The sequence below is a fragment of the Eptatretus burgeri genome, chromosome 6 (assembly GCF_056783735.1).
Source record: "Eptatretus burgeri isolate ZD-2024b chromosome 6, Ebu_testis_v1, whole genome shotgun sequence".
Classification (NCBI taxonomy): Eukaryota; Metazoa; Chordata; class Myxini; order Myxiniformes; family Myxinidae; genus Eptatretus; species Eptatretus burgeri.
In genome coordinates, this window is record NC_140966.1 from 109,533,829 (window position 1) to 109,553,809 (window position 19,981).

General features: G+C 45.5%; 1 pseudogene across 1 annotated transcript in view; it reads right to left on the minus strand.

Moving 5' to 3' along the window:
- Positions 1-17,618, minus strand: part of LOC147025586 (uncharacterized) — a 50,105-nt pseudogene extending 32,487 nt beyond the window's left edge. Inside the window, exons 1-2 of the transcript XR_015059583.1 lie at positions 17,407-17,618; positions 4,208-4,258 (exon numbers count right to left, since the gene is read on the minus strand). The product of XR_015059583.1 is annotated as an uncharacterized LOC147025586 (transcript). The remainder of the gene's footprint in view (positions 1-4,207; positions 4,259-17,406) is intronic.
- Positions 17,619-19,981: the final 2,363 nt, after the last annotated feature.

A 19,981-nucleotide genomic window follows, 5' to 3' on the forward strand; every position in this document is an offset into this window, starting at 1 on the left:
CACCAGCTGTTTATGACTCAACTCCAAAATCAAACAGATGCACGTTTAACAACCAATTCGGGCTCCAACTGACATGGACTCACAATGGCCTGCATCTTTGTAAGTGCCCTACCGCTAAGCTTTTTCCTTCTCCTCCACCCCACGACCGCTTACAAACACCCTGTGTACAGCGAGTTGACGATTCCGGGCCCAGAGTCTACCCCCACGGGGTCAAACTGCGCACCCATGAGCACTGTACCACAAACCACAGAGGTCACTTCTCAAACCCCGGGACCTAACCTATTCTCCTCTAAAACCTCTATCTGGCTCGTCACGTGGATGGTCTTTCCGGGGAAAAGTGACATCCACACCGGCACAAGGCTTCTCCATGTCATTATTACTTTTAATCTGTGCCCTTCACTGCGCCCCAGAAATTTCATTATTTTCATTAATTTGCTTTTCTATTTGTGCTCCAAATTTCATCATCAATTGATCACACATGACCTGGAAGGACATCGCACCAGACTCTCAACCCACCCTCACGCCCAGAGAAGGGCTTCTTGTGACGTCGGGAATGAGGGACGTTCTAATGCCACGCTCCTTCCCACTTGGCCCCACCCCCAGCTCGCCTCCAAGCACGTGTTCCTTACCATCCACAAATTACATGGACATCTGCCATTTTGTCCATGTTTCCTGTGTGCGTTGAAATTGAATAATTACAGTTTTTAACACTCAAATTTGATTTAAAATTTTCGTTGGGTGAAATTCAATGGATTTGTATATCCCACGATCTGACAACAGATGTCGCTTCCGAGTGCCCGTTAATACAGGATTCCTCAGAGTTGGGACCTTTCATCCCAAGACATGGTCCAAACGGTCTTTTATGGCACTGCGTTCAAGAATTACTCTACTTTACTTTACCATTCCCCAAGGTTGCCCAAATGAACCAAAATCTACGGAACACGCACATAAAAAGCAGATGGCTGAAACACGTTTTCTTACTCTTTAAAGGGTTAATTTAAAAAGCAAAGAACAGGTGAGAGGGTTGACAAGACGCTGTCATAAACGGAACAAACCAAGCGAGTCAAAAGACACAAAGAGGAGAATGGGGATATGCAAACTTACATGCATACAATGGTGATGAATAAAATGCAAAACCGAACCCACTAGGCCCCAGCGATCACACTTGTACAAGACAATAATGCAGGCAAGACTTCCATTTTGTCTACGATACGCAGGGTGGACACATCACTCAAAGTAGCCCGCTTTAAGAAACCAGGAGCGAGATGAGAGCCAGTGATTATGGTGTCCAAAGAAAGAGTCAAACAGCCACGAGCATGGCCAGTGTTGAGAAGGCCTTTAACCAGGCCACATGGTCCTCTCTGTCCTTTTCCCCGACGAAGCCTCCTGGTCAGCACTTCTTCTTCCTCCTCCTCAAAGTGCTTCTTTCCTCTCCGTGTATGTGGAGCTCTCCTGTCTTCGGCTTCTTCTCGCCAAAGGCACGGTGGCTCCTTCCCTTCTCAAAAGGCAGGGTAGCTTGGGTGAATCCAGCTTGGGTCAATCCAAAGATTTCTTCAGCGTGAACCACAATAATTTCTGCTTCACAAGCTCCTCTGTGGACCACTTGCTCATCCTCCTTCAACACGAAGCCTCTCTCGGTCCTCTGCTGGTGAGTAGAGTTCTCTTCTCCCTCCTAGCGAAGTCCTCCTCTGGGGTTCCGCTCGAATAAAAATAAATTTACATTCCCACTTCCGGTTCCAAAGCACACTGCACTGCCATAGCTGGCACACACTGGCCAGAGAGATCGTAATTGGCTGAGTTGCACACACCTGACACGTGTGTCTTTGCAATGGAAGTCATCACCTAGCCCCAACTACAAACAAGAGGTATTTACACATATATAATTAATGTCTGCCATGTTGACAAATTACATACGCTGCCTCAGCGTCACGTGTAACAAACGACTTAGTCTGACAGATCCCTATCACACGGCAACCTAACCTACTAGAAACACACAGACCACACTACACTTATCACAGTCTCGCTGTGGATCCCCCCCCACACCCTTTCCACATAACATTACCCTTTCGACCTTAAGATCCCTTCGATATTTTCGACCCTTTGGACCTTTTGAAATTCTTTAGACCCCCTTAGACTGCTTAGAATCCCTTGACCCTTTAAACGTTTAAGACCTTTTAAGACCCCTTAGACTCCTGAAGACATTTACACCCTTTAGATCCTCTTTTGACACTTTAGATTCAGACCCTTGAGACCCCAACTACTATGGGAAAATACTCTTTAGATATTGAGACCCCTTTTTGACCCTTATAGAGCCCTTGAGACCCTTTTAAACACTTAGATCTTTACACCCCTTTGACGCACACTACACAAACATCTATTGTCTTCTTGCAGTACACAGACTATACTCTTTCAGCAAGTGATGTGCAATCTCCACCACCTGGAGGCTCGGTACTCTCCGAGTTTGAACAGAAACTGCATTTTGGGTCACTGGATTGATTCACCAATCAAAACCTAGAAGCACGTTGTTGATTTAGATTTCACAAGTGTCGTGCCATGCACGACATCTTTCTTGTTTGTCTGGCTGTCGGTCAGTCTGTCTGTGTCTGTGAGCAGGATATCTCAAAAACTTATGGACGGAATCAGATGAAACTTGGTGGACATGTTGGGTGCGTGACGAGGACTAATTGATTCGATTTTGAGGAAGATCTGGATCTAGATCCGCGAATTATTTATTTTGATTTTCAGTGGAGATTGCTTCACTGGGTATAGTCGACAAACACCTTTGTTAATCCACTGGAGGCTCCAGTATTGGTTCCATTGAAGATTTGTTCCATCGTTACCTTGATTGTCTCATGTCATGTCGTCGTATTCTTTTCCCGATGAGTATATTTCAGAGTTGATGTTCCTTTTCCTTTAGTTTTTTTTTTTAAGGTTAGTGTCATTTCGGTAAATGACAATTGAGCAATATTCCTGAATTTTTTTTTATGTCAGAGGATTAAACTTGCAATTTATTTGTCACAAAAAGGCAAAATGAAAGGGAAACCACCTGAGCAATGCAATGCTTTGATGAATTCTGAAATCACCAATTACAGCTCGGTTATGACTCAAACTTAATTTCTATTAAAACAATCGAAACATTCACTCTTGTTAAAATATGATGTGCAGGAAAAGTGTGTGGGGTCTATGAAGATGTGTGACACATTTAGCTGGAGTTTTATTTTTAGTTTTTTTCAATCCCACCGTTTGGATGACAGTATGCTGCTTGGTCTCCTTTCATGCTTTGTTGCTTTATTACCTCCGCCACCGAAGGTGAATGGAGGTTATGTTTCACCCTTGTCTGTCTGGCTGTGAGCAGGATATCTCAAAAAGTTGTGGACGAGTTATGACATAACTTAGTGGATGAGTTGGTTCGGTGACAATAACGACCGGATCAGATTTTGGTTCAAGTCCGGATTCAGATCCGACCTATCAGTGGTTATAAAACATAAACTGTTCAACCTGATGAAGGTATGTTCTCTACCGAGTGCCATTCGAGTTTAAACTTTTTTTAAAAAACATTTTTTATAATAAATGGAATTAAAAGTCAAAAAGTCTCTCTCCCTTTCCCCTTCCCTCCCTCCCTCTCTCTCCTACTCTCCCCCTCTCTCCACCTCCCTGCCCTCCCACACTCTCTCCTCTTGTCTTCCTATCCTGCGATGTACTAAGGATGGGTGTGGATGCACCACATGATCAGGATGATTTTTTTTTTAATGGAATTTCTTCTTATGATTGGCCAATGACAATGTGATCCATGTTAAGTGACATCTAATTTTGATTTATGATCACAATAGATCATTTCATGCATGGTTGACCAATGATGATGAATATTTTGGTCATTGATTGTTGATTAAACAAACTATTTATAACTTGACGCATAAAGTTCATCCATGGAAAGAGTAAAGTGGAAACCCTAAAAATAATGGAGATCTTGGATTTTGTAATGAAAGAATGAGAAGCCACAGACATTATCATTGTATTTTTCATTAATTACAATTATATTGATTGTTAAAACCGAATAATCACTCACTTAAGGACATGAAGAATGGGTTTCAATAATAATTTTTCTATAGCTCTTTCTCTTTCAATTTTAAGCTTTTGCTTTAATATATTTTGAATTAAAAAACCCCTTTGTGCCATTATCTAGTCCGAGAACCCTCCCTCCGATTACCTGTTGCATTCTCTGTGACATCACTGGTAACGAGTTCTTGGGTTGGGAAGGCTGGAGATGGTTGAACATCAGAGAATGCAGATCATAGCACAGCACGAGTGGAAAGGGTGTGAAAGAACAATCTGTTAAATTTTTACAAACCAAATAAACTCTTGAAACTTACACTAACACCATTCCATCATAACACATCACCTTTACCCTTACTTTAACACCATTCCATCATAACACATCACATTTACCCTTATACTAACACCATTCCATCATAACACATCACATTTACCCTGACACAAACACCATTCCATCATAACACATCACATTTACCCTTATACTAACACCATTCCATCATAACACATCACCTTTACCCTTACTTTAACACCATTCCATCATAACACACCACTTTTAACAAAACATTAACACCATTCCATGATAACACATCACTTTCACCCTTACATTAACACAATTCCATCATAACACATCACCTTTACCAAAACACTAACACCATTCCATCATAACATCACATTTACCCTCACATGAACACAATTCCATCATAACACATCACCTTTACCCTTGCACCAACACCATTCCATTACAACACATCACGTTTACCCTGACATTTACACCATTCCATCATACCACATCACCTTTACCCTTACACTAACACGTCACCTTTACCCTTACACTAACACCATTCCATCATAACACGTCACCTTTACCCTTACATTAACACAATTCCATCATAACACGTCACCTTTACCCTTACACTAACACCATTCCATCATAACATCACATTTACCCTCACATGAACACAATTCCATCATAACACATCACCTTTACCCTTGCACTAACACCATTCCATTAAAACGCATCACGTTTACCCTGACATTTACACCATTCCACCATAACACGTCACCTTTCCCTGACATGAACACCATTCCATCATACCACATCACCTTTACCCTTACACTAACACCATTCCATCACAACACACCACCTTTACCCTTACACTCACACCATTCCTTCACAACACCACATTTACCCTAACACTAACACCATTCCATTACAACACATCACGTTTATCCTTACACTAACACCATTCCATTAGAAGACATCACCTTTACCCTTACACTAACACCATTCCATCAAAACACATCACCTTTACCCTTACACTAACACCATTCCATTACAACACATCACGTTTACCCTGACATTTACAACATTCCACCATAACACATCACATTTACCCTTACACTAACACCATTCCATCACAACACATCACATTTACCCTTATACTAACACCATTCCATCATACCACATCACCTTTACCCTTGCACTAACACGTCACCTTTACCCTTACACTAACACCATTCCATCATAACACGTCACCTTTACCCTTACACTAACACCATTCCATCATAACATCACATTTACCCTCACATGAACACAATTCCATCATAACACATCACCTTTACCCTTGCACTAACACCATTCCATTAAAACACATCACGTTTACCCTGACATTTACACCATTCCACCATAACACGTCACCTTTCCCTGACATGAACACCATTCCATCATACCACATCACCTTTACCCTTACACTAACACCATTCCATCACAACACACCACCTTTACCCTTACACTCACACCATTCCTTCACAACACCACATTTACCCTAACACTAACACCATTCCATTACAGCACAACACGTTTATCCTTACACTAACACCATTCCATTAGAAGACATCACCTTTACCCTTACACTAACACCATTCCATCAAAACACATCACCTTTACCCTTACACTAACACCATTCCATTACAACACATCACGTTTACCCTGACATTTACAACATTCCACCATAACACATCACATTTACCCTTACACTAACACCATTCCATCACAACACATCACATTTACCCTTATACTAACACCATTCCATTACACCGCCACGTTTACCCTGACATTTACACCATTCCACCATAAGACATCACCTTTACCCTTGCATTAACACCATTCCATCAAAACACATCACCTTTACCCTTATACTAACACCATTCCATCATAACACATCACCTTTCCCCTTATACTAACACCATTCCATAACACATCACCTTTACGCTTGCATTAACACCATTCCATCATAACACATCACCTTTACCCTTATACTAACACCATTCCATCATAACACATCACCTTTACCCTTATACTAACACCATTCCATCATAACACATCACATTCACCCTTATACTAACACCATTCCATCATAACACATCACCTTTACCCTTATACTAGCACCATTCCATCATAACACATCACATTTACCCTCACACGAACACCATTCCATCATAACGCATCACCTTTACCCTTATACAAACACCATTCCATCATACCACATCACCTTTACCCTTAGACTAACACCATTCCATCATAACACATCACATTTACCCTCACACGAACACCATTCCATCATAACACATCACCTTTACCCTTATACTAACACCATTCCATCATAACACATTACATTTACCCTCACACGAACACCATTCCATCATAACACATCACCTTTACCCTTATACTAACACCATTCCATCATAACACATTACATTTACCCTCACACGAACACCATTCCATCATAACACATCACATTTACCCTTATACTAACACCATTCCATCATAACACATCACATTTACCCTTACACAAACACCATTCCATCATAACACATCACATTTACCCAAATATAAACACCATTCCATCATACCACATCACCTTTACCCTTATACTAACACCATTCCATCATAACACATCACATTTACCCTCACATGAACACCATTCCATCATAACACATCACCTTTACCCTTATACTAACACCATTCCATCATAGCACATCACATTTACCCTTATACTAACACCATTCCATCATAACACATTACATTTACCCTTACAGTCACACCATTCCATCATAACACATCACCTTTACCCTAATACTAACACCATTCCATCATAACGCATCACCTTTACCCAAATACAAACACCATTCAATCATACCACATCACCTTTACCCTTATACTAACAACATTCCATCATAACGCATCACCGTTAACCAAATACAAGCACCATTCCATCATACCACATCACCTTTACCCTTATACGAACAACATTCCATCAAAACGCATCACATTGACCCTTACACTAACACCATTCCAGCATAACGCATCACATTTACCCTCACACAAACACCATTCCATCATAACGCATCACCTTTACCCTTATACTAACACCATATCACCTTTACCCTTATACTAACACCATATCACCTTTACCCTTATACTAACACCATTCCATTACAACACAACACGTTGACCCTGACATTTACACCATTCCATCATAACACATCACATTTACCCTTACACAAACACCATTCCATCATAACACATCACATTCACCCTTATACTAACACCATTCCATCATAACACATCACCTTTACCCTTATACTAACAACATTCCATCATAACGCATCACCTTTACCCTTATACTAACACCATTCCATCATAACACATCACCTTTACCCTTATACTAACAACATTCCATCATACCACATCACCTTTACCCTTATACTAACAACATTCCATCATAACGCATCACCGTTAACCAAATACAAGCACCATTCCATCATACCACATCACCTTTACCCTTATACGAACAACATTCCATCAAAACGCATCACATTTACCCTTACACTAACACCATTCCAGCATAACGCATCACATTTACCCTCACACAAACACCATTCCATCATAACGCATCACCTTTACCCTTATACTAACACCATATCACCTTTACCCTTATACTAACACCATTCCATTACAACACAACACGCTGACCCTGACATTTACACCATTCCATCATAACACATCACATTTACCCTTACACAAACACCATTCCATCATAACACATCACATTCATCCTTATACTAACACCATTCCATCATAACACATCACTTTTACCCTTATACTAACACCATTCCATCATAACACATCAAATTTACCCTTATAATAACACCATTCCATCAGGCAACATCACATTTACCCTCACACGAACACCATTCCATCACAACGCATCACCTTTACCCTTATGCAAACACCATTCCATCATAACACCACATTTACCCCCACACAAACACCATTCCATCATTACGCATCACCTTTCCCCTTCTCGTAACACCATTCCATCACAACACACCACCTTTACCCTCACACTAACAATATTCCATCATAACACATCACCTTTACCCTTCTCGTAACACCATTCCATCACAACACACCACCTTTACCCTCACACTAACAATATTCCATCATAACACATCACATTTACCCTTACATGAATATTCTTTAACCAGTAACCATCACATACATACGAACCAGATATACACTAACCCCCATCCATCACGTGCAAACTAATAGCCTTTACACCAGCAAATATCACATTTACATGAACCCACATCCATGACATGCAAACGAACACCCTTTCCACCAGTTATCATCACATATACACTAACCCCCATCCATCCCGTGCAAACGAACACCCTTTACATCAGTGATCATCACATGTACAATAACCCCCATCCATCACATGCAAACTAACACCCTTTACACCAGTTATCACATATACACTAACCCCCATACATCACGTGCAAACCAACACCCTTTACACCAGTTATCATCACGTATACACTAACCCCCATCCATCACGTGCAAACCAACACCCTTTACACCAGTTATCATCACGTATACACTAACCCCCATCCATCACGTGCAAACCAACACCCTTTACCCCAGTTATCATCACATATACACTAACCCCCATCCATCACGTGCAAACCAACACCCTTTACACCAGTTATCATCACGTATACACTAACCCCCATCCATCACGTGCAAACTAATAGCCTTTACACCAGCAAATATCACATTTACATGAACCCACATCCATGACATGCAAACGAACACCCTTTCCACCAGTTATCATCACATATACACTAACCCCCATCCATCCCATGCAAACGAACACCCTTTACATCAGTGATCATCACATGTACAATAACCCCCATCCATCACATGCAAACTAACACCCTTTACACCAGTTATCACATATACACTAACCCCCATACATCACGTGCAAACCAACACCCTTTACACCAGTTATCATCACATCTACACTAACCCCCATCCATCACGTGCAAACCAACACCCTTTACACCAGTTATCATCACATCTACACTAACCCCCATCCATTACGTGCAAACCAACACCCTTTACACCAGTTATCACATATACACTAACCCCCATCCATCACGTGCAAACCAACACCCTTTACACCAGTTATCATCACATATACACTAACCCCCATCCATCACGTGCAAACCAACACCCTTTACACCAGTTATCATCACATATACACTAACCCCCATCCATCACGTGCAAACCAACACCCTTTACACCAGTTATCATCACATATACACTAACCCCCATCCATCACGTGCAAACCAACACCCTTTACACCAGTTATCATCACATATACACTAACCCCCATCCATCACGTGCAAACTAACACCCTTTACACCAATTATCATCACTTATACACTAACCCCCATCCATCACGTGCAAACCAACACCCTTTACATCAGTGATCATCACATATACAATAACCCCCATCCATCACGTGCAAACTAACACCCTTTACACCAGTTATCATCACATATACACTAACCCCCATCCATCATGTGCAAACCAACACCCTTTACATCAGTGATCATCACATATACAATAACCCCCATCCATCACGTGCAAACTAACACCCTTTACACCAGTTATCATCACATATACACTAACCCCCATCCATCATGTGCAAACCAACACCCTTTACATCAGTGATCATCACATATACAATAACCCCCATCCATCACATGCAAACTAACACCCTTTACACCAGTTATCATCACATATACACTAACCCCCATCCATCATGTGCAAACCAACACCCTTTACACCATTTATCATCACATATACACTAACCCCCATACATCACGTACAAACCAACACCCTTTACACCATTTATCATCACATATACACTAACCCCCATACATCACGTACAAACCAACACCCTTTACATCAGTGATCATCACATATACAATAACCCCCATCCATCACGTGCAAACCAACACCCTTTACACCAGTTATCATCACATATACACTAACCCCCATCCATCACGTGCAAACCAACACCCTTTACACCAGTTATCACATATACACTAACCCCCATCCATCACGTGCAAACCAACACCCTTTTACACCAGTTATCATCACATCCACACTAACCCCCATCCATTACGTGCAAACCAACACCCTTTACACCAGTTATCACATATACACTAACCCCCATCCATCACGTGCAAACCAACACCCTTTACACCAGTTATCATCACATATACACTAACCCCCATCCATCACGTGCAAACCAACACCCTTTACACCAGTTATCATCACTTATACACTAACCCCCATCCATCACGTGCAAACCAACACCCTTTTACACCAGTTATCATCACATATACACTAACCCCCATCCATCACGTGCAAACCAACACCCTTTACACCAGTTATCATCACATATACACTAACCCCCATCCATCACGTGCAAACCAACACCCTTTACATCAGTGATCATCACATATACAATAACCCCCATCCATCACGTGCAAACTAACACCCTTTACACCAGTTATCATCACATATACACTAACCCCCATCCATCATGTGCAAACCAACACCCTTTACATCAGTGATCATCACATATACAATAACCCCCATCCATCACGTGCAAACTAACACCCTTTACACCAGTTATCATCACATATACACTAACCCCCATCCATCATGTGCAAACCAACACCCTTTACATCAGTGATCATCACATATACAATAACCCCCATCCATCATGTGCAAACCAACACCCTTTACACCATTTATCATCACATATACACTAACCCCCATACATCACGTACAAACCAACACCCTTTACACCATTTATCATCACATATACACTAACCCCCATACATCACGTACAAACCAACACCCTTTACATCAGTGATCATCACATATACAATAACCCCCATCCATCACCTGTAAACTAACACCCTTTACACCAGCTTTCATCACATACACAATAACCCCCATCCACCACGTGCAAACCAACACCCTTTACACCAGTTATCACATATACACTAACCCCCATCCATCACGTGCAAACCAACACCCTTTACACCAGTTATCACATATACACTAACCCCCATCCATCACGTGCAAACCAACACCCTTTACATCAGTGATCATCACATATACAATAACCCCCATCCATCACGTGCAAACTAACACCCTTTACACCAGTTATCATCACATATACACTAACCCCCATCCATCATGTGCAAACCAACACCCTTTACATCAGTGATCATCACATATACAATAACCCCCATCCATCACGTGCAAACTAACACCCTTTACACCAGTTATCATCACATATACACTAACCCCCATCCATCATGTGCAAACCAACACCCTTTACATCAGTGATCATCACATATACAATAACCCCATCCATCACATGCAAACTAACACCCTTTACACCAGTTATCATCACATATACACTAACCCCCATCCATCATGTGCAAACCAACACCCTTTACACCATTTATCATCACATATACACTAACCCCCATACATCACGTACAAACCAACACCCTTTACACCATTTATCATCACATATACACTAACCCCCATACATCACGTACAAACCAACACCCTTTACATCAGTGATCATCACATATACAATAACCCCCATCCATCACCTGTAAACTAACACCCTTTACACCAGCTTTCATCACATACACAATAACCCCCATCCATCACGTGCAAACCAACACCCTTTACACCAGTTATCACATATACACTAACCCCCATCCATCACGTGCAAACCAACACCCTTTACACCAGTTATCACATATACACTAACCCCCATCCATCACGTGCAAACCAACACCCTTTACACCAGTTATCATCACATATACACTAACCCCCATCCATCACGTGCAAACCAACACCCTTTACACCAGTTATCACATATACACTAACCCCCATCCATCACGTGCAAACCAACACCCTTTTACACCAGTTATCATCACATATACACTAACCCCCATCCATCACGTGCGAACTAACACCCTTTACACCAATTATCATCACTTATACACTAACCCCCATCCATCACGTGCAAACCAACACCCTTTACACCAGTTATCATCACATATACACTAACCGCCATCCATCACATGCAATCTAACACCCTTTAGTTTGGCGAGCGCTTCACAAGCCGATTAGCTTGTCCACCTTCTGGACAATGGTGACTGTTTCATGTCTGTCTGTCTGTCTGTGAACAGGATATCTCATAAAGTTGTGGATGGATTCGGATGAAACTTGGTGGATACGTTGGGTGTGTGACAAGGGCGAATTGATTCGATTTCGGTGAAGATCCAAATCCAGATATATACATATATATATATATATATATATATATATATATATATATATATATATATATATATACATATATATATATATATATATATATATATATATATATATATATATATATATTATTTCTTGAAGATAATTTTGTTATTTCTTTCGGTAATTTTTCAGCATTGAGAGATGAGGCCAAAACAATATATATCATGACATTTCCAACAGTAATGGAGGGATTGTGACAAAACCAGATGGATGAGTTGGTTTGGTGACGAGAACAAGCTGATTCGATATCGGAAGTACAGATCCAGATCGGACTTATAATTGGGATACGAAATGTAAACTAATCAGCCTGGCGCAGGTATGCATCTGACCGAGTATTAATGGAATACACCCCCCGGTAAGTAAAAGTGGTTGTGATGCTTTATCTCGTAACTACAAGTGGTTGTGATGCTTTAATGCAGTGAGTGAAGGTGGTTTTGGTGCGATCACTGATGAGTAAATGTGATTGCCATACTTTATCTGGAGAGTAAAAGTGGTTGCTACACATTATCTATAGAATAAAGGTGGTTGCTGCACTTTATCTGAAGAATAAAGGTGGTTGCTACACTTCATCTGGGAAGTAAAGGTGGTTGCTACACTTCATCTGGGGAGTAAAGGTGGTTGCTGCACTTTAGCTGGAAAGCAAAAGTGGTTGCGACACTTCAGCTGGAGAGAAAATGTGGTTACTATACGTTCTCTGGAGAGTAAAGGTGGTTGTTGCATTTTAGCTGGATAGTAAAGGTGTTTCCACACTTCATCTGGGAAGTAAAGGTGGTTGCTACACGTTATCTCGAGAATAAAGGTGGTTGCTGCACTTTAGCTGGAGAATAAAGGTGGTTGCTACACTTCATCTGGGAAGTAAAGGTGGTTGCTGCACTTCACCTGGGGAGTAAAGGTGGTTGCTGCACTTCATCTGGGGAGTAAAGATGGTTGCTGCACTTCAGCTGGAGAGAAAATGTGGTTGCTATACTTTATCTGGAGTAAAAGTGGTTGATACACTTTCTCTGGAGAGTAAAGGTGGTTGTTACATTTTCGCTGGAGAGTAAATGTGGTTGCTACAATTTAGCTGGAGAGTAAAGGTGGTTGCTACACTTTATCTGGAGAGTAAAGGTGGTTGCTACACTTTATCTAGAGAGTAAAGGTGGTTGTTACATTTTCGCTGGAGAGTAAAGGTGGTTGTTACATTTTCGCTAGAGAGTAAAGGTGGTTGCCACAATTTAGCTGGAGAGTAAAGGTGGTTGCTACACTTTATCTGGAGAGTAAAGGTGGTTGTTACATTTTCGCTGGAGAGTAAAGGGGGTTGCTTCAATTTAGCTGGAGAGTAAAGGTGGTTGCTGCATTTTAGCTGGAGAGTAAAGGTGGTTGCGATGTTTTAACCAAAGAGACCACAACGTGGTTATTCAAAACTGGGAATCGAGCGGGCCGTCCGCGATGGAACCCGGACGCGAGCGGGCCGTCCGCGATGGAACCCGGGCGCGAGCGGGCCGTCCGCGATGGAACCCGGACGCGAGCGGGCCGTCCGCGATGGAACCCGGGCGCGAGCGGGCCGTCCGCGATGGAACCCGGGCGCGAGCGGGCCGTCCGCGATGGAACCCGGGCGCGAGCGGGCCGTCCGCGATGGAACCCGGACGCGAGCGGGCCGTCCGCGATGGAACCCGGGCGCGAGCGGGCCGTCCGCGATGGAACCCGGGCGCGAGCGGGCCGTTCGCGATGGAACCCGGGCGCGAGCGGGCCGGCGTGGAACCCGGCGCGAGCCCGTCCGCGATGGAACCCGGGCGCGAGCGGGCCGTCCGCGATGGAACCCGGGCGCGAGCGGGCCGTCCGCGATGGAACCCGGGCGCGAGCGGGCCGTCCGCGATGGAACCCGGGCGCGAGCGGGCCGTCCGCGATGGAACCCGGGCGCGAGCGGGCCGTCCGCGATGGAACCCGGGCGCGAGCGGGCCGTCCGCGATGGAACCCGGGCGCGAGCGGGCCGTCCGCGATGGAACCCGGGCGCGAGCGGGCCGTCCGCGATGGAACCCGGGCTCGAGCGGGCCGTCCGCGATGGAACCCGGGCGCGAGCGGGCCGTCCGCGATGGAACCCGGGCGCGAGCGGGCCGTCCGCGATGGAACCCGGGCGCGAGCGGGCCGGGCGCGAGCGGGCCGTCCGCGATGGAACCCGGGCGCGAGCGGGCCGTCCGCGATGGAACCCGGGCGCGAGCGGGCCGTCCGCGATGGAACCCGGGCGCGAGCGGGCCGTCCGCGATGGAACCCGGGCGCGAGCGGGCCGTCCGCGATGGAACCCGGGCGCGAGCGGGCCGTCCGCGATGGAACCCGGGCGCGAGCGGGCCGTCCGCGATGGAACCCGGGCGCGAGCGGGCCGTCCGCGATGGAACCCGGGCGCGAGCGGGCCGTCCGCGATGGAACCCGGGCGCGAGCGGGCCGTCCGCGATGGAACCCGGGCGCGAGCGGGCCGTCCGCGATGGAACCCGGGCGCGAGCGGGCCGTCCGCGATGGAACCCGGGCGCGAGCGGGCCGTCCGCGATGGAACCCGGGCGCGAGCGGGCCGTCCGCGATGGAACCCGGGCGCGAGCGGGCCGTCCGCGATGGAACCCGGGCGCGAGCGGGCCGTCCGCGATGGAACCCGGGCGCGAGCGGGCCGTCCGCGATGGAACCCGGGCGCGAGCGGGCCGTCCGCGATGGAACCCGGGCGCGAGCGGGCCGTCCGCGATGGAACCCGGGCGCGAGCGGGCCGTCCGCGATGGAACCCGGGCGCGAGCGGGCCGTCCGCGATGGAACCCGGGCTCGAGCGGGCCGTCCGCGATGGAACCCGGGCTCGAGCGGGCCGTCCGCGATGGAACCCGGGCTCGAGCGGGCCGTCCGCGATGGAACCCGGGCTCGAGCGGGCCGTCCGCGATGGAACCCGGGCTCGAGCGGGCCGTCCGCGATGGAACCCGGGCGCGAGCGGGCCGTCCGCTATCGCACACGAACTCTTTGGAAGTCATCAAACTCGAGTGGGTCGGAAGGAATTGAAAACTCGAGTGGGTCGGAAGGCAAGCTAGCGCTTGCCAAGCCAATCGTTCCTTATCTGTTTTGAAAGGAGTGCTTGCTTGAGTGCTGAAGCCACTTGGCGAGCGCTCCACGAGAAACTTGGTCACTGAATGCACCGTGAGAATGGGTTGGAAGGAATGAAACTCGAAGGATCTCCTGATGAAGGGGAATTTGATGAAACGTTACGCGATTTGGTTGATTCGCGACATCGTAGACTCGACGGCACCAAATTGTTTCTCCGTGGAATTGGGACTGAAGACTAATTAAGCACCAGCTGAGGCGGCAAGCCATGTGGATCCCACGCAGTGATCCCACTATTTCGGGATTTTCCAGTGAAATTTGATGGGTTGTTTTTTTGGGGGGAAATGATCGTCTTGGCTATCCAAATTGGTGTCACCCTTCCCTTTTTAGCGATGTTCGATCAGCACACACTCTGTCATCCCAGTGTCTGTGGAGCCGGTCCCACCCTGCCTTCTCTGGAGATCTCTCTCCATGGTCCTTATAATTGCAGCATTGGTCGTCACACGACACGTCAGTCCCACCCTGTACTCTCCAGAATTTTTCTCTTCTCATGGATCCTATACTCGCAGTACTGGTAGTACCACCTCGCCGTGTTCAGTGATCTTTTCTTACCAATGTCTCTCTCATCCTCACATTGGTTGGCCTCGCCCCACCCTAATTTTCTCTTCCGATCATCGATGTAATCCCAGCACTTGCAGACCCGGTCCCACTCTGTCCTCTCCAATGTCTTCCTTCCCAATGGTTTCTCCCTGCGGTCTTCACCGTTCTCTCCCCACGGTACCTCTAATGACAGTGTGGGTCGACGCAATCCCACTCTGCCCTCTGTAGCAATCTTCTCTCCTCATGGCTCCTGTAATCCCAGCGCTGGTAGACCCCATTCCACCCTGCCACTTCCAGCGACCTTTTCCTCACGGTCCTTTTCATCTCGGCGCTCAGAGACCCAATCCCACCTTGCCCTCTAGCGTTGTTCGCTGCCAATGATCCTTTTAATCCCTGCACTGGTAGGCTCTGTCCACCTTGCCCCGTCCGGTGTTTTTTTTTTTTTTTACCCCCCCATGGTCCCCTTTAATGCCAGCGCCGGTGGACCCAGTTCCACCCTGCCCTCACTGGAGATCTTTTCTCCTCACCGCCCATATAATCCCAACCCCATTGTTTCCACATTCCCAGTCACAGCTCGCTTTTCCTTTGTCTCTATGTGAACAACCACACCCAGCACCCCATCCCACATGTCCCCGGTTCACACACTCTGGTTTCACGAGTGTGGTCTCTCCCTTCGTTTACATCCGTTTTCTTACCCAAATGATCTTCCATGGCCATATCTTCCTTTCAGAAGTGTTCGGCCCCAGTCGCACAGAACCTCTCGTCTCGCAAAGAGCGGATTTTAAACAAAGACCCTTTAAAATCTCCATTCGAGACTCTGGTGCTGCCAAACGTTTAAAGCTATTCTCTCCACTGAACAGCCCGCAATCGGTACATGTGAACAACAAAGACCCCAGCAAACCCCTATGTCATAATGCCCATAAAATCACCTGTGAGATTTGTGGCGCACAGGACGAGGATGATGAGGAGGTGAGGAAAAAGCGGACGATGCATGGCGGCAGAGAGAGCTTGCAGAGGGGGCACAAGACGGAGGTAGAGGGATGGAGAGGGAGGGAGAACAGCTTGGAGACACGGAGGGCGGAGGAGAAAGGAAGGGTGGGGTGCAAACGAGGGAGGCCAGACCCATTAGAGGATAACCCTCCCCCACCCCCCTTACACCTCCAACTCACTCCCACGCATTCCACCCATGTGAAAACCCCCATCCTCCACCGGTTTGCCATTTGGGGGAATTATTTTCAACCCGGGAAAGAAAAGGGAGGTCGGGGGAACTGCGTTCGGTGAGGGGTATAGGCGGCATAAAGGTGAGAGTGCGCTCGATCACCAGAACTCCTGCCAGATGATTGAAAACGATCATTGGTCAGAGGATGTATGCTGCACACACCATGGGTCCAAAGTCGGACCATTATTCAACTTGGACACTGTTGAACAAGGGTGCACTGTGCTCACATCATCCCGATGCACTCTCATTATCATTATTATTATAACGAGTATTATTGTAATGATTATGAAAACGATTTTCATTATAGCGAGTATTATGAATATTATTGTTGTTACAACAATGATCGTGATATATAACTGATAGGATGGGTTGTTGCCCAAATGATCGGTGTAAATGGAACCAACACTACAAGTTATTATGTATATGATCGGTGTATGTATGTATATACATATATATGTCGACAATGTATGTTTTTATATATATATATATATATATATATATATATATATATATATTGTTGGGGGTCGGGTGAGAAGACCACGATGTGGGGGAAGCTATGTCGGTTCCCACCAGACTCACCGGAATTGTAGGCCGTCGCACACGGATAATTCTGTGACGCAGCGGGTCGCTTAACCGACCATGGACGCCAATAACTCAACTGCGTGACCTCGGGTCCTCCCGTCTCTGGGTTAATCGGGTTACCCAATTAATCTCGTGGTTTAATTACCAGGGAACACGCCCTCGGTTCACCTTGTCCGAACCGGATCGCTCTACCGGATCGGATGCAGCCGAGTGACACTGCCAAGAACGTACCAGCTAAAAGGAACGGATCGTTGGGAATAAAGTCTTTTGTCCATAGCCTGATGGACTACTGCTCTCCCCTCTGGGCTGGTGTTCCTGCCTCCCACCTTTCTCGGCTTCACGCTGTCGAAACCAGGGCATTTAGGATCATCGGCATCTCCTGCAATGAAGCTGAGTCTTTGGGCCTCTCACTCAATCACCACAGGTTGGTCGGTGGTCTTTCTGTCTTCTACAGACTCCTCTCCAGCCTTGCCCTCCCTGCTCTCTCTGCGATTTGTCCCCACCACATTTCCACAGGGCGCTCAAGGTCCGCCAACAACCCCCTTCTGGTAAAACTACCAAAATCACGAATCGCTGCTCACCTTCACTCTTTCATTCCTCTTTTTTTTTCCCGCCTTTGGAATAAACTCCCTCATTCTATTCTTTCCCATTCTTCCCTCCAGGCTTTCAAAACAGCTGTTCACCACCACCTCTTATCATCCGTCATCCAAATCCTCGATCTTTTCTAACCCCAATAATCCACCCAAGCCCACTTCCTTCAATTCCCCTGCTTTCCTTCCTGAAAGTCCCTGTAATGTCCATCTTCTCTTCCCCATGTTCCCCATCCCATCCCCATCCCTCTCCCTTCCACAGATCTCCTAATGTGTCTGTTCCCCACTGTTTTGTCCCTCCCACTCCCGCCCCTCTTGTCTCATGCCCCCTTGCTGTGCGTTGTGTTAGCTCTCATACGAGCCTCGACAAGGTATACAAAAAAAAATTAAAAAGTCCCGGCTAGGCTTGGATTAGGACCATGCTGGATCAATGGAAGAAAAGACAAAAACGAGCAGGGAACATTCCTTATAATAATTTATTTACAATCAACTTACAAAAGGGGACAGAGAGCAGACTTAACGCGAAATTAATATCAATAATAACAAGTGGTGCTTGGCACAACAAATCCCGCCCATTTAAGGCATAAAGTTATTTTGGGGATCAAATTTAAATTTGATACATCCTTAACCTGAATGTTGATTATAAGGAATAGAATAACGAATATTTTAGTCTGAGTTTGAAGTCAATTAAACCATTTTTGACGAAGTTATGACTGTAAAATGATTTTGACCTTTCAAGGCCACGTAAGGTCAAAGGTCATGGTGTCAAATGAAAGCCAATAAAGGACTTCATATATGTCTTCCATAGGAAACACGCATATTCCTAACCTTTTTTGATTTACAATGGAAAATATGTAATTTTGACCGATGACCATGACCCCCAAAACTTCGGACCCTCCCGATCTTCACAAATATGCATTTTTCACTATAGGAATGGGTAGGATTATAAGTGACAAATCGAATAAGGTTCACTGTAAGCTTAGTTTGAAGTAAATCAGATCATTTTTGACGAAGTTATGAGTGAAAAACGATTTTGATATTTTCGTGACCATGACCTTGACCTTTGATCCAATTGGACCCAAAAGTTAATGGGGTTGTCCAAGGTTCATTGCC